At 37.3% G+C, this 17,032-nt stretch overlaps 1 protein-coding gene across 1 annotated transcript in view; it reads right to left on the reverse strand.

Moving 5' to 3' along the window:
* begain (brain-enriched guanylate kinase-associated) overlaps window positions 1–16,154 on the reverse strand; it is a 113,593-nt gene extending 97,439 nt beyond the window's left edge. Inside the window, exon 1 of the mRNA XM_029460092.1 lies at window positions 16,131–16,154. The gene's annotated coding sequence lies outside the window, so the exon portion shown is untranslated. The remainder of the gene's footprint in view (window positions 1–16,130) is intronic.
* Between the last annotated feature and the right edge of the window lie 878 nt (window positions 16,155–17,032).

A 17,032-nucleotide genomic window follows, 5' to 3' on the forward strand; every position in this document is an offset into this window, starting at 1 on the left:
TCTCTCTGTCCTCTCTCTCGGTTCTCTAAGCGTCCACTCCCTACCTCTCGTGCTCCACCTCTCTCTAGGGTCACATCTATCTAGCTCCATATAGTATCTCACACAGATCTCTATCTTCTCTCTCTCTCTCTATCTACATATAGGTTGTCATATATATATATATATAGATCTATATACTAATAGAATATATAGTAATATCAGATCTATCTCTAATACATAATACATCTATATATCCCCTATCTCACCTCTCTATATATATATCCTCTATATCTCTCTCTCATCATCCAAATACAATTATACATACATCTATCTACCTATATAAGGTATATCCTATCTCTAACCATATCTAGATAGCTAAATCTATACCTATAAGTCTAGACATATATATCTACATCGAGCGAGTGAATCTATCTCTCTACATCGTTCTAATATCGATCGCTCTATATCAGCAGGATCTCTACCTATATAAGGTTGTCTGTATCTAGGTTGTCGCGTCGTATAATGGTCTAGGCTCTCCATACTACATCCCATACATGCTGTCTGGGGTGTGTCGTGTCTATCTATATCTATATTGTATATCTCGGTATCTCTCTACGGCTCTACTCCTCGTCTCTCGTATAGGTATATATATTACATTCTCCTAGGTATAATATATAGTCTATAATATATATAGGGACATAGTATAGTATCTATAGTCATTATCATATATATCTCTCTCTATATATATCTCTCTCTCTATGCTATATAGTGAGAGTATCTGAGGAGATATCCACTATATAATTAGTCAATCTAGTCTATCTCTATAGGGATATATATATGAGTATATCTATCTCTATATATAAGAAGAAATCCAAATCAATAATCTACTCATCCCAATATAATACACACTATATCTATCGTAAATCGATAGAAAGAATATATATATATCTCGAGATATATTCTAAAGATATATCTAGTCTATGCGTGTATATAGGTATCGCGTGCTCTATACATATACTGTATTATAGGTATACTATATATATATAGATACTCTATATACATATGTATGGAGTATCATTCTGCTATCTCTATCATACTATGATATATCAGTATTCAGTATATATCTAGATAGGTATAGAGTTAATCTATAATATTAAAATAAAAGTAATAGTGGATCTATAATATAGGTATAATTAGTCTGTATAGATATATATCTACCCACATATCCATATATATATCTACCCACATACATACATGTATGTGTATTATGTATGTATATATATATATAGCATATATACACACATCTATATATATAATATATATATATATATCCACCATACATACATACCGATATATATATATCATATAGATATAGACTACACATATATATATATATATTCGTATATATATAGATACATACACATATATATATGATAATATAGTATATATTATAACACCCACACCATAAGGTAATAGATAATATATATACATGTATATACACATATATACATACATATATATACACACATATATATATATACACATATATATACACATATACACATATATATATACACATATACATATATATATATACACACACATATATATACACACACACAGATATATATATATATATATAAATATATATATATAATATAGACACACATACAACATTACATACATACACATATACCATATATATATTATATAAATATATAACACACACATACATTATATAGTAGAGGTATATATACATATATACATCTACATATACATACTTACATACATACATACATACATACAAATACATATAATATATATACATATATATATACTATAATATATATATATACACACACCACACAATATATATATACACATATATATACACACATATAACACATACACACACACATAATGTATATATACATATACACCTAATATAAAACTACTGGGTTGTCAGCCTCGAGCATGATGCCCTCACCAAGTTAATAAGCCAGGCAATAATAACCTACCTAATAAGCGTAGACCAGTGCCTAAATAGAGCAATAGGGTTAAGACCCTGGGCAACGTGGAGCTCATTTTGTTTGTATTGTAAAGTGCCAATAAGGCAAAGGGTGAGGTGTTTTGGATGAGGGCTTTAAAGCAATAAAAGGGAGGTTAAGAGGGCCCATGTTTAGCCGGGGCAGAGATAACTCTTGGAAAGAAACAAGCAGGCAACAGGAAAAGAAGCCAACAGTGTCCCCGCACACTTAAGAAGAAAGTATCTCTATACAAATGTAATTAGGGCGATGCCTAGCTTTGAATTACAATACACCAATTGGAGAAGGAAAGTAAAAATGTAAATACATGCGTACATATCAAGAGAACATACTCAATGTAATCAAGTTCACCTCTTCCACTTTTTGAAGGTGATTTAAGTTCAACACAAACAGCAATCTCGCATGTGTCTGTGTCTGTAAGAGAGACTTTCAAATCGTGCCTACTTTCTCCCCTTGCTCACCTGGCTAATTGTGAAGTTGGCGTGCGTTGTTGTGTCTGATGGCGGAAAGGTGTGAAGCAACAGACACTGCTTAACGATCCAAAAAGCTACATTAGATCCATACTGACATCCCAAACATCTACCTCCTCCCCTAAGAGGTCATTACATGACTTCTGCTTTTATTTCTGAGAGAAGACGACGAAAAAGACCACAAGAGGTTGGGTGTCAGAATAACAGTGAACATACAGTGGGTCGTTTTAAGAGTTTGACCATATATATATATATATATATATATATATATATATATATATATATATATATATATATATATATATATATATATATATATATATATATATACATACACTGCAAGTGTTTTTTTTTTCCAGTGAGGAGCCCATACAGGTGATTGACTCAAAGGCCAATGGTATGTTGTGAGCTGTAAGACTAAATAGTGTGTAGTATCTCTCTAACAAGACTTCACTGCACAGTGTGTCTTACAAGAGGAAAAAAAAGAAACTTCTCCAAACATGAGTTTCAGTCTGGCAAAAGCTGTTGTCGATGCCCTCTGCCTCCTACACAGTACTGAGAAACTTTTTGTTCAAATAATCACATCCTGTCAGTCTGGTTACATAAGGAGTCAACACAAGTCCACTTTCAATTTGTGATTCCATATTTAATGTGTTTGTGGGGGAGGTGAGAGGTTTTTTTTGAGGAGTAAACACCTACCTACGTACCAGCCAATGTGTTAGAGCTGTCTGGAAGGAAAGTAAGAGAGCCATAAGGAAAGATGCAAACTCAGAAGTTTGAGCTGCAGACTACTGAACAATTTAGACTCAGTGAGAGCATATTAAGAGACAATCAAACACAGGTTTTATAAAACTCATTACAGCCACTTTGATCAGATTTGAGAGAAAGTTAACATTTAAGTTTTTTGAGGAAAGAGATTTTAAAATCCCTAATCTCTGATAAATGTTAATTATCTGGTAACATTCACTGTTAAGGCCCGCTGTATGCCGTTGTGTCGTATTTAGAAGTTCAACTGAGCATTCCAGCATTGTACTTTAACTGCATCGTAATAAATATTTACATTAACCAAAAAGAGAATTAGACTCTATGAACACTGTCTTTTAGATGACATGTGTAGGCAGGTGGTCGGAAGAGTTTCCTTTGAGTGGATTGTGGATCCCGGAGTCAGTGCTCTGAGAATTGTTATCATGTTTCAACATCTCAAAATAAAGTAAATTATTGCAAAATAAGATCCGACCGGGTGAATTAATCCACAAATGAGAAGAAGAAAAATGTCAAAACCTAGCTTCACTACATTTACACCTGGTATTAAAGTGCTATTTGAATCTAAAGTGCGATCAGGCCTGCCAGACCTCCAGAGCTAGTCTGGCTCACACTGTTATCAGATCTCAGCCGGTCTGCCAGGTGTTATTTAATGAAGTCCATACAGCGTATTTCTGACATTTGTAAGAAAGTAGAAAGGTAGATCAAAACTCATAAAAAAATAAATAATGTATCCACTCAGACCATACATTTCTTATTCATAATGAAGTGGTCACAGCTGCACACACTGTTACATTTCATCGTCTCTGTTGCCTCCGGCAAAGAGTCATAAAATCTGAGCATTCCTGCTGCAGTATCATGTATAAACACCCCAGAGGTTTCCCAGATAGCCAGCAGAATCGGGTTGATTGCAGCTGAGTGTCAGTATACTCTGCTATTGGCAAACAAATGGCCATCTGGCCGCCATATTTTACGAAGGTAAAGGTTGCAGACCATGTACAGTACCAGTCAAAAGTTTGGACACACGTGTGTCCAAACCTTTGATTGGTGCGTCATACATGACAAGTTTCCACCAACAGGCGTTTATGTCATATCGTTTGGACCGTAATTATGAGCAAGTGACGAGAGTTATGTCACTCAAATTTGGCAGAAGGAACTATAGAAGTGTCAACAAACCCATTGACAACATGTTTTAATTTAAAAAGAGTTTGTTTGTTTTTGGCTTAACCTGTTAATAAATTGATCTTTCCTTGTTTACTGATTTTTTTTTATATATATATATATATATATATATATATATATATATATATATATATATATATATATATATATAGTAATCATTCATCTATCCAAAAAACATCTATCCTATTTGATTGGACCAAATCTGGATTCAGTCTGGCCAACTCCATGAAGTGTAAAGATGTGACTTTGATAAATGTAGCATAACTTTGATCAAATAGTGCTTTATAGACAGATGGCGCGGAAATACCCTCCTTGCCATCTCATGTCGTACATTAAGAACATCTGGAACTCAATCAGTTTGTTCCTCAAGCTTTACACAGAGAAGGCCACAAATCACTGACGAAAAGCCTCAACATCCTGTGCTGTATGACTATGGCCTCTTGCATTCATGAGGGGTTGCACAGATTATTTAAAGTTTGCTGGTCGTTTATGAAGCTGCAGGGTGAATCCGTTTTGTGGATTGGCAGCATCATTACTCATCATCCTCATCCTCGTTTTGGACTTTGTTGAGGAGCATTTTGAAGATATAATGTCGCTGTGGCCATGCAAACACAAAGTCACTGGGATTTAACGTTATGACGCAATGCAGTATTTTTGGTTTTCCTCCTCCTTCTGTTGCCCTGGTTGCCACGGAAATAAAGCCCCTTTTTTACATCCATGTCATCGGTGCACTTTTCATTAGGAGTGAGATGACCGGATAGCTTTGCCTACTGTTTATACAACCTGGGTGTGCGTCAGTGTGTGTGTGTGTGTGCACATGCTGATTGACTGTATCCCTCTGCGTCTCTGTCTGCAGCTCTGTCTCTCCCTTCTCTGCTGTGAATTCCAAATGACATTCCTCTCACATATTTAGACTTGATACGAGTCCAACTTCATACAGTCGCATCTCAGATCTTACTTGTTGACGTGCTGTGTGCAGGCGGGAGGCAATGAAGCAAAGCGAGCTAATGCTGAGCAGAGAGAGAGAGAGAGAGAGAGAGAGAGAGAGAGATAGAGAGAGAGAGAGAGAGAGAGAGAGAGAGAGAGAGAGAGAGAGAGAGAGAGAGAGAGAGCGAGAGCGAGAGAGAGAGAGCGAGAGCGAGCGAGAGACTACGCAGCAGCAGGACTCAGTCGTGTATTTGCAGTTTCATCCACCCAAAGTTCAGATGAGGACAGGCTCGTACACTCGCTGCCTTGAGATTAGTTTTTTGGAAGGCGGCAGACAGGAGGGAAGGAGTGAATTTCAACCACACAAAATGCATCCCACCTCTAATATGAAACAAATTTTGCTGTTTTTTTATATGATCATACAAAAGCCAAACATTTTAATCTTTTCAGACCATTTCTTCCTGTCACATATTCAAGGTTTACAATGAATATGTGGGCACCATAGGGGACCTTTAAAGCTCATCAGGCATTAGGGAAGGATCACATATGGAGTTACACATCAGAGCAGAACAAAGGGCTAAGGAAGGAGAAACCGTCCATTGGAGACGGTGAGGATTCTCCGTGGTAATTCTGTTGACACATAAATGGCTAAAAGGGTATAGGCCTGGGGGAAGGATGGCCCGAACATAATGAGAAGCATGTAAGTTAGCATAATGAGAAGCAGAACATGCGGAGTGCTCCTACGTGCTCTGCATGTGTGAGGGCCAGCATATTGTCTCCTCATATTTTGTTTATCAGATGATGCTAAAAAAGCACTAATCATTCTAATGAATATACTCCCAGATGTTCAAACTTGATGCCTATTGAAAGAAAAAAAAGTCCTTCCGTGTTCCCGCCTATGTTCTCCGTTATGTCTCTTGCATTTAGTGTTAAGTACTCCCTGGGGTTTCCATAAACTATGCAGTGAGGCCCTCTTTCTACAGCCTACAGTATGGACCTCTCCAAGAATCTGGGGGCTGTTAACCTAAAACAGCTTTCCCTTGCCAAAAAAAGAACTTTTGAATGTCAGCCCAACAGCTTGCCCTTGAAATAACCAGTAAAGAGCCCAAGTGAATGAGAGCCCACGGTTAATTTCCACATTAGCCTTTCACCCAAAAATGCTCAGGTTTTCATTTGTGAGGTGAGTTTAGAAAACAACAACAGTGCCAAATGTATGCGGTTGAAATTACTAGTGTGAAGTTGTTTTTTTAAAACGTTCTAATAGGAGTTAGATGCTGTCAAATGAGAGAAAGAACAAATAGAGAAGTATGCAAATTCATTTGCAACAGCCAGCGTGAGCCAAGAATACACTGACCTACTTGATAGAAAAGTTTATAGAGACATTAAGAATCATTTGGTACTTAAAAATCTAAATGGGAATATTTCTTTCATATCTCAAGTTAACCTTGTGTGACTTAGGTCTCTTTCATGTACTTTGTGAATTACTTACAGTAAATTTCACAAAGGGCTAAGTCATGAGTAATCGTTTTTACTGTTAGAAGAACATTGTTGGGAGGCAGTGAGGTTTCCTTGAAAAGGGGGCATGCTTTAATTTGCTGTTGCATCAGACGTGTCTCATACATTGTAAAAGTGATGCATTTCCAGTAGAAGCTTGGGACTCGTCGAGATACTTTTACTGGAAGAATCAAAGAATGGTTGACAACACATTGACTCACTCAAGTTCAGCTGAAATAACACTGGTTCTGGTATAATGCACCGGTTGTGCTACAGTTCCTTTTGTATTGAAATTATTCTTTCATTCATTCTTCTACATTTCCATGGTATGCGACCACCTGATTCAGCTTATTCCACTTTTAAAAATGTAACCTTGGCAACCATTGCATAAAAGATGTAAGCTTTCTTCTTTTCTTGCCAAAAGTAATCTCAGTTTAACATTAGCCATGAAATTGATGTTTCTGTTCTGTAAAACAAAGAATTCTACATTAGTTGTGTAACCGACAAGTGAAGTCTGTTTAGTTGACGAAAAAAGGGTAATATATCTAGTTTAGTTATTTTGTCTTGCTTTTATTTGAGTATTCCAGTGTTGATTTCTATCAATAATACATTGTTTCTTAACTTTGGAGCTGTTTGTTAGGCCAGAAGACTGGCAGAAAAGACTTGGAGAAAAGGTCTAATGTGTCACTAACAATATACCAGTCTCCTTACTTGTGAATGTGTGAAAAGCACAGATATTGAATGTCCAGGCTATGTTTAATCTTTGAGTTGGGTTAATGTTATAAGAAGAGTCTCGTCTGGGTTAAAATCAGGGTGAAATCAGGGTAGGATTAAATAATCTGCAAAGATGCCTTTAATATTAAAGTGACATTGTGATGAAGTAACGTCTACTGACATTACCACATCTGTTTCAGCCTCCTTACACTGTGCAGTTCAGAACTGTTCATAGAACTGCAAGTGACTCTTGTTCAGTGTGGTATCGGTTGCCATTCCTCTAATAGACACTATCAATGATACAGATAAACTATACCACAGTGCGTGATTGAATGAATGAAGTATGCGGTTGTTAAAGATCCCCTCCTGACATTAATACATATAAACATACTTTGAATTGAGTTATTTGTGCCTAATGTGTTTTTTCCCACAAAAGAAGTTCAATTACCTAGTTAAAAATTCTCCCTCATTGAAAAATCTATGAATATGCAAAACTTTTTAATTAAAAAAAGTTCAACTGGACATGGTCTGCTACAATTCTCCATAAATGTGCACTGGAGGCTTCAAGTTTCCACACCACACTCATTCACGTCTAGACTCAGCTTCAAAGTGACCACAAAGACAAGTTTTGCCTTAAGCAGATGAATTTAACAACATCCTTCTAGTCTAAAACTCTGAACATAAGTCTTCCAGGAGAGTAAAGGCCAAATATTCAAATGAAGCCAAATAAATGTTTGAATGAATGGGGACATTAAGTACGTGACTTCATGCCAGGATGCATGAAGTGCTTCAAAATCTGAAAGAAAGTGTTTCAACATTGGCCAGTTGATGTCCCACCTTCCCCAATGTTTTACGGTTAGCACATCAGCTGTGTTGTGACTCACCTGTAGGTCATGTTAAACTGGATTACTAAATCAGGTATTTAAAAAAAATTAAATATGTTCTGCTGATGACAATCATACTATGTGAAATCTGGTGGAGGCTAAGTCAATGTATAACTTACCACAAGTCAAACTCAAGCCTGTTGGTGGGTGTACAGTCACCTGCAGCATTAGCCAATGCTATAGCTGTGTCACACTTGTTCCTCAACACTGATTACAACTATACAGGTCTCCCTCACTCTGGAGAAACCTGTAATATATGGGCTAAATTAAAAAGTGATTTCTTGTATCAGTAAAATATAACTGTGGTTTGGGTGTTTTGCTGAAAAACCTGGTCTAAACTTTGCAGCAGAAAACTATGACATTAATTGAACCATATATATTTTCATATGTTTCATATGATTCAACTCAGCGAGTCAGAGACATTTCAGTTACTGACAGTAAATGTTGACTTGAAAAGCTGAGTTAGGATCATCGAAAAAAATAAAACACAAAACATTCTGTGTAGCCCATATTGCAAACAATTAATTCTGCTCCAACCCCAGTAGCCCATGCATAATTGGTAGTGGTCTAGTAATCATATCAGCTCATAGCTTACCAAGAGAGCTGAACAATCAACCGTAAATGCTGCGGTCCATGTGCTCACTGAGGCCTATAGGTTCAAAGCAAGAACTTAATGTAATGCTTTAGCACAACAGGATTTGTATTAGTCCCAAAAGGGTCAGTGAGGTTAAGAGCCGCTAAGTAGTAGCGTTTAAATCCTTCCTCAGCTCAGCCGCCACAACGTAGTCCCGCCAGACACCTTTGCACTCATTTCACCTTAGGTTGTGGTCTGGACAACTGGAAAGGCAAAGGTGAAGGTTACGGCAGACGTTTTAGGATTTCCTGGTATGAATTACATATTACACACATCCCATAACCAATGAGTGTGGTTGATTTGGTGTTGGTGCTTTGGTTTTGATTTAAATGTTTAGCCAAGCTTGTTTACTAGTTGTAGTTTTAAGGGTTCATCTTGGGTTACGCAGACTCACAGGGATTAACTGTATCATTGACTAATTTGACTTTTCTATACACAGTGTGTCACTGATGACTCCTGAAGGATTTCTTCTGTTGTTATTCTTTCTGATCTTGTTTGCCTTAAAAAGGATGAAAACTGTTAACAGTTTTTTTTTTGGAAAGCTTGTTTTATTAGTTTTACTGTAGCGCAGCATAGCTGTAAATTGTCCGGCAGATACACAATCACCAAACATTAAAACAAACAACTCCTCATAAAGAATCACAATAAGTGACAGCCATACACAGTAGCACAAAGAAAATGTTGTTAGGGCAAGCATTAATTTTGTTATTCAAAATAAGAACCTGGTTCTACATTGCACTGTGTTGCAATTAAAGACATATTGTCAGATAGCAGATTTCATTAGTCATTGGCATCGGCAATGACAGGCAGATCACTGAGCTAACTAGGATGGTGACCTGGTTATGTTTTTCACCGTGTGCATTAGTGGGAATCATGCAACATAGTGACCTGCTAATAGCATCACAAATGTGTGTGATGAAATAAAGGGTAGCTCTATAAGTAGCTGTAAGACCACTATAGCACTATAAGACCCACAATGTTTTTGTGCATATTTTTAGATAGCATGGATCTAACTATGGCAATGTCGCTTGTTGGGTTGGTTTGTCTGACAATTTGGACCAAATTGTCAGACAAACCAACCCAACAAGCGACATTGGGATTAATCCCTCCGACCAATCGGAGGGATTGTTGTAAAATTTGACAGTCATGATCCCCAAATGATGATCCCCAAATGATGATCATAATGTGAACAACTCATTAACTCCAAACAACCAACAAACAAACAACTCCAAATACTAATAAAGATTTGAATAACAAGAGTGACTACCAGAGACCAGTGATCCATTCAAATAGAGTCTTCTCGTGATAGGTATGCAAAGTGTCTCTCCAGCTTTGTCTGTAATGTTTTCTGGTGTGTTATGAGCATACCTGTTAACCCTCCCATTTTTCCCGTAATTATCCCGTATTTTTAACCTTAAAAAAAAAAACATGGACAGATAAAGTAGGTTTTTTTTTTTTTTTTAAACGACGGATACATTTTTGATAGTGTCCATCTTTAGACAGGAGCACACTGGTTTGTTCTAAATAACTTTTCAGAATCCTGGTCTAAATTGCATCCCCTATGGAGGTGATTGTTTGTCCAGTGCAGATTTACCTTGGATATATGAGAGAGAGAGAGAGAGAGAGAGAGAGAGAGAGAGAGCGAGAGAGACAGAGACAGAGACAGAGAGAGAGAAATCTGAGCAGAGAGAGGTTGATTTACAATTAAAGTGAATCTCTGTTCAATACCCCTGCTGTTCTGGTGATGGCTCCATTGCATCTGAGGCAGCATTGCTGCTGTGAACTTAATTTGAATTCTGAAGCACCACACATCTTCCAGCATTTACAGATTGACTTGCCTGTCTAGGATAATGAAGACTTTGAAAAAGATTTACATTTTTAGATGTATCTTGGTTGTGACAGTCACTTATGATTTGCAAACACCTAAATAAAAATCACAATTTCAAAAGCAACGGCAACAATATCAACAATCTAGTTAAAGATTAAAACCATTATCTTTCCAGTATATTGTTATTATGTCCATCTGTATGGTGGAGTGGGGTGAGAAACCAAGCAAAGACATGCTCCATTATTGAGAAATGTTTGTCAGGTCACACATGACAAAAGCCATCTTAACAATATATTTCCTTCATGTTACCCTGTCGATGGAAAGAAATTTCACTTTATACTAACAAAAGCAAAGTAAAAATATGCCAGTCCATCATCTTTTATTTAAAGGATAAATTGTTTACACACTGTGACTATTATGTCTATATTTCATACTTAATACTTTAAAAGTGGGATTTCAATAGTGTGTTAAAACACACTTTTATGAGCCAATTGTGTGATTCATCAGCAGTGTTTAAACTGAAATATATTTGAAATTAAAATGTGTATGTCAACAAAGATCTAATTGAAAACACTTATAACAATATGGTATACAAAATCAGGAACTAACTGAACACCAGATGATGGTGTGGACATTAAATTAATACACCTGGAGACTGGAGTATCCGGGCAATTACTTGCGACATCATATTCAACAGCTGCCTACAAATATGCTGAATTTTATTAGGAGTTTACTGCCAGTTCTTTACTTCCACATCAACATACAAAACACTGATGACTACATGTTATGCTATGAAGGGCTTTCATGAACATTAACAGTCTCTATACCATCCACAACACTTTTCTGTTCATGCAGTCTTTTCAGTCTTTTCTGTTCCAAATGTCACACTTAGACATAAAAGCTTTCTGTATGTTCTTGCATTGGGGCAAGACTTCAACATATAAAAACTGGAGATGTACATACTTCATCTGTCATTATGGATATGGGAGTTTATCGCCAACGCTTCAGCAATTAAAGCAAAGAATGTTTGCTGTCTGAAAAGTTTTCTTCAAAGGAGGTATATAAACATTTAATAACTATACCCTAAAAAAGACAGTTAGTGATAAGTGAACTTTCCTTCCTTCACATCATTAGCTGCCTCAAATCTGATTAAAATCTGCAGGATATTTGGCTCATAAAAGAAAATGATACCCTTTTGCACCTAATAAAAGACCAGATTAACCCGCATCCTCATATTTCAGGAGAAACTGCACGTTATGAAATGGAATCTAAATAGTTGAACGACTTCAGTTCAACACCTAAACTTAAATCGTCAGTCTGTCACGCCATGGATGTGGATAATTCAACAAACATGCTCATTACTGAGGTGTCAGTATGAACATCTTGCCTTCTCATTGAGGTGATAATTAAAGCTAAAGCCTTTATCCTCCCACATTTACGCAACATTAATAAAGAAGTGTGCATTAACATTGCATATGCCTTGTAAAGTTTATATAATTACAGATTTCAATCAGTGCCCATCAGTAATTTTTAAACACGCTCTCCTTTGACATTGTGATTCATCTCGGACTGGAAAGTGATGGAGTAATATACTCTGAGATATATGAGGGGCCGCGTACTGAAATGTGCAGTTAATGTGCTGTAACTCAAACATATAAACCATATGGAGAGATCAGCAGGAGACATGAATGCAATAAAAGAGGAAATGTCAGAAAAACAGCTTGCATGTGAGGAGCGCATGCCAGATAATAATTAGTCAGTATGTTCATGAACATTTTCTCCATCACTGCTAAATTCATCTGTAGAAAATGTTAACAGATAGGATTATAATTTCTATTTGATAAAAACTACTTTGACTTTTAGTCTAATTAAATGCAGAAAGCAGTACAGCACAGCAGCAATATAATATATTGATAAAACACTATTCCTATGACATAGCTCATAATTAGTGTATGGAGATAAATCTGTCTGGAGCCACTGCGTCAATGGCAGCACAAATAAATATTTATTTTTCTTTTATAAAAAGGTTATATTCTGTCTAGTAATCTAGTCTAGTAATTGCACTACTCGTTCTCTGACTGATATATCTTTAGTTTAGCTTGTTAGTGTCTAATACGAGTCCTGGCTTAACATGCTTCATATCTTTTCAGTTCTTAAAATGAAAATATGTGCCAACCAATATCATATAGCCTACAAATTATGTGTGTTGTTTAAAGTAAAACAGCGACTTAGTAATTATCTTACGCTACAGGAAGCGTCAATGTAGAGTATTCTACTCTATTCTGCAATATTCTTTGGTTGTATTTCACAATAATGTTTCCATACAAGGGTATGTATATGACATGTAAATGACTCCATTATTGCAGCCGGGGGTACCGCTCGTAGTTAGTGATTTGAAAGTGGCGGACAAACCCTTTTCCCGCCTGTGATCGGCTCGCTAGCGTCGGGGTTGGCCGTTCTCTTCTCACGATGTCTATCTTTTCTTGAAAAGTTTGTCTTGAAAATGGCGTAATTATATCTGCGAACCAAATCGATCTCTTCTCCTCCTTCAGCCATTGTGGGTTGAAAAAAAACATCTTGTAGAAATCTACACAAATTAGCTTGTTCGAAGTTTGCTAGCTCTGCATAGCTCTGCCTCTCAATAGTGCATATCCAATCAAAAGATGTGGACGTGCTGACGTTATCGTATGCCTGCTAGCTGGCCCCAGTGTCCGCAACTCGAAATCTGATTGGTTAACGCCACAGTTTTGTCTCTGTTCACTTTAAGCTACAGGCGCCCGCACTGTTGATTCTGAAGGCCTAAGGGCAGATTTCTTGGACCCTGGCAACACATTATGGCTGAAATATGATTGGATAAAAGCTCTAACATAAAGGCCAGCCCTCCAAATCTCGATCTGAGGCTGGAAGCAGTGCAACCAAGAGGAAAGCTATGAAATGAAGAGAATAGACTATGGGGAATAATTTAATACATATTTGAGGAAAAAATATATATAAATTAAATGTATATTCTGATGATGCTTAGACCAGCAGAGAAGGCCTTGCTGGCCCTGACGGCCCACCACTGATTGTAAGTAATCTAAATTTTATCATATGAAGATATGATCTAAACCACAATGAATGCAGTATGAGGGTTGGTGAGCACAAAAAATGCTGTAAACAACAATCCATACTATCAGCCTATTTGTTATTGTTAGTGTCATCCCAGTGTTTCCCCTACCATTGTCGCCAAAGGAGCCCCGCGCCCCGCCTGAAATTCAAGGTGTGTTTTTTTTTCTTCTCAAAATATTTAAAATATATATATTTTTTATTCACAACTCCCTTTTCACATTGACAGGTGCTCTTTTATTAAATAAACTAAACACTTATGCTATTGATCTAATTTATGTGCACGTTTCAGTTTGTACCGTCTACTTTGCGCATTCACATTCTCTCCTTCGCTCCGTTTTGCGAAGGGCGGGGCTTCGCAGCTGACGCACACACACACCTACAAAGCAGAAGAAAGTAGAGGGGAGAGCTAAAGAGAAACCGCGCCACGCACGCACACACACATGCATCCCCCGTCCCACGGAAATCATCCAGCCCCAGCCCCTCGTCGCACGGTAAGCACCCCTCCAAAGCAGTAAACCTAGGGGAAACACTGCATACAGTGTTAAAGGTAAAAGGTAGGGTGGGTTCAAATTGCTTTCAGAAGCCATAAAACAGTGAAAAATGCCCAGTCCAAGGTGATATCTACCATTTTAAATGTGCTGCATTGGAAAATTATAAAAAGTCAAAAGTACAAGCCTGGATACGGTACATACAAATAAAAGAAAATCATGGTCGACTGAAATTCTATCTACTTTAACAACTGATGTATGCTGATACAAGTTGATTAGCAGAATGTTTGAATGCTCTGTTACTATGTGCTCCAAGTTACAATCATTTTCCACCCCAAACATCCACCCACACTATTTTTATTGAGTTTTAGTATGTCGCAGTCTACCCAGTGCCTCTTGTTCACAAAAAGACAGAGATTAAAAATGACATTCAAGGTGCTTGTAAACACCATACAAAGACATCCAGAAATGTGTTTCTAATTTGTGCTCTTTTGTTATGCTCTGATTTGAACCTTGATATCCTGTTTACTGCTAGTGCATGAACCCACTGAGCAAAATGCAGAACAGAAGTTCATTGAGGATTCAGCAATACTAAACCTTGTTTGTTTCACGTTTGAAGAGGTCATCACGCAGTATGTTTCGTGCAGCGTTAATGAGATTAGTTCATTAAGTCACTATAATAAAGTGGAAGAAAACCGTTTGCTTGATTAAAACAATTCTCAGCGTCTTCAAACTTAACCATGTTTCTCAGCTAAACCCAACCTTCTAGTTTAGAGGACATTTTATAGCACTTCTGCCTAAAACCGTGGTGGCATCAATAAATGTATATTGCCTAAACAAACAGAAGCATTCTTGGAAATATATATGAGTTTGCTTAAAAATCCCACCACACTATTAAGATGTCAATTTACAACAGCGTCTTCCCAAGGAAACTGTTAAATCGAGGTGATAATCCACCCAGATCCTCGGCTCCAAGCACACATCAAGATCAGCACAGCAAACATGTGGGAGTGATGATTATAAGATTAAGATTAAGATTAGCATTGGTATGAGTGCAGCCATGTGCAGCTGCAGCAGAATAAACCACAGAACAGAGGCTCAGCACTTTCTGACATGACAAAATTTCAAGCAAACTGCCCAAATTGTTCTTGTAGGTGAAGTGTGTATAAGAATCGTGCCTACATGCTTATCTGTCCTATTCAAAACAGACATGCCAAATTCCCCCTTTAAACCAATAATACAGATACTGAGCAAGACAGTATTTACATACCTTAGGCCAATGTTGTAATTCTATCCTAGAACAAATAGCAACCCCCTAAATCATCAGGAACAACCCTGACGGCAAATGTGCCCAAGACCAATTCAGAAAAAAGCAGTACATTCAAATGTCACCACTAGTCAGCAGCATGAAAGCCTCATAATGTGAGCCAAACAACAACACAAATAAACTCAGCCAAATTAGCTATCATAAATCACAATTAACACCAAAGCAAAATAAACAAAGAAAACAATCAACAAGTAATTATTATGGCTAGTAAAGAACATACACACACTGACCACAACCAAAAATACAACTCATAACAACATACGTTAGCACGAGCAGCAAAACACTTACTTTAACGTTAGCTTGTTGAAGTGAAGCTACCAAGCCGTCTCCGCTCCGTGGTCTCCAGCTGGCCACAGCCGGAAAGGAGAGCCCAACTTTCGGTTTGAAGTGGCGTATGAGGACGAAAGATAATGTTAGGAAGTACAAACGAACTGAGTTACAGAATAATGACAGCAGGCCAACTTTAGCCATATTCCGCCAACGCAAACCCGCCCTGACGCGACGGAGTTGGACGGTTAACAGGTGTGCTTGATTATGACATGCTACATGACAACCGCAGTAACCTAGCAACGCAAAAGATAATTTAGTTTAAATATCCCGCTGTATTGAATAGTGAGCTATTAACTCTTAGATCGCAGACACTTTGGAGGATATATAGTTTGTTGCATTGCTGTTGTGCCGCCTATAATGTTACCCTCATTGATATAAATGGGGTGGACAAAATAATGACCATAAAGTTGAATCAACACCTTTCTGCAGACCTCTCTAAAACAACAAAGACTGATGATAACATTCATGAAGGTTACAGGAAGTGCTGTGTGACATTGCGTGTAGCAGCCCAACAGTTGTTTTACGTGAAACCATTTATTAGTTATTGTAATAGATTATTAGAGCTGCATGCTAATACCGATATATCTGTGGTCTTCCTCAGCAGAAGACCACATAGATCAGTTGTCTATGGCAGTTCAATGACCTGATAACAGGCGGTAGTTTATGATGGTGGGCAGCATCCTTTTCTCTGTTCAAAGATGGGATGCAGTAAAATAGTCTTTTTTGCTTAGGAATGTTCCTAACCTAAAAATGTGCTTCAATGCTTCTTTCTTCTTCTTTCTTATCTCCTTTAGCAGAGGGTATACTGGACCATCGTTTACGAAAGGAAAGGAGATAATGCAGTCTGAAATTCCTTTGCA

This window comes from Cottoperca gobio, chromosome 22, assembly GCF_900634415.1.
Source record: "Cottoperca gobio chromosome 22, fCotGob3.1, whole genome shotgun sequence".
Classification (NCBI taxonomy): Eukaryota; Metazoa; Chordata; class Actinopteri; order Perciformes; family Bovichtidae; genus Cottoperca; species Cottoperca gobio.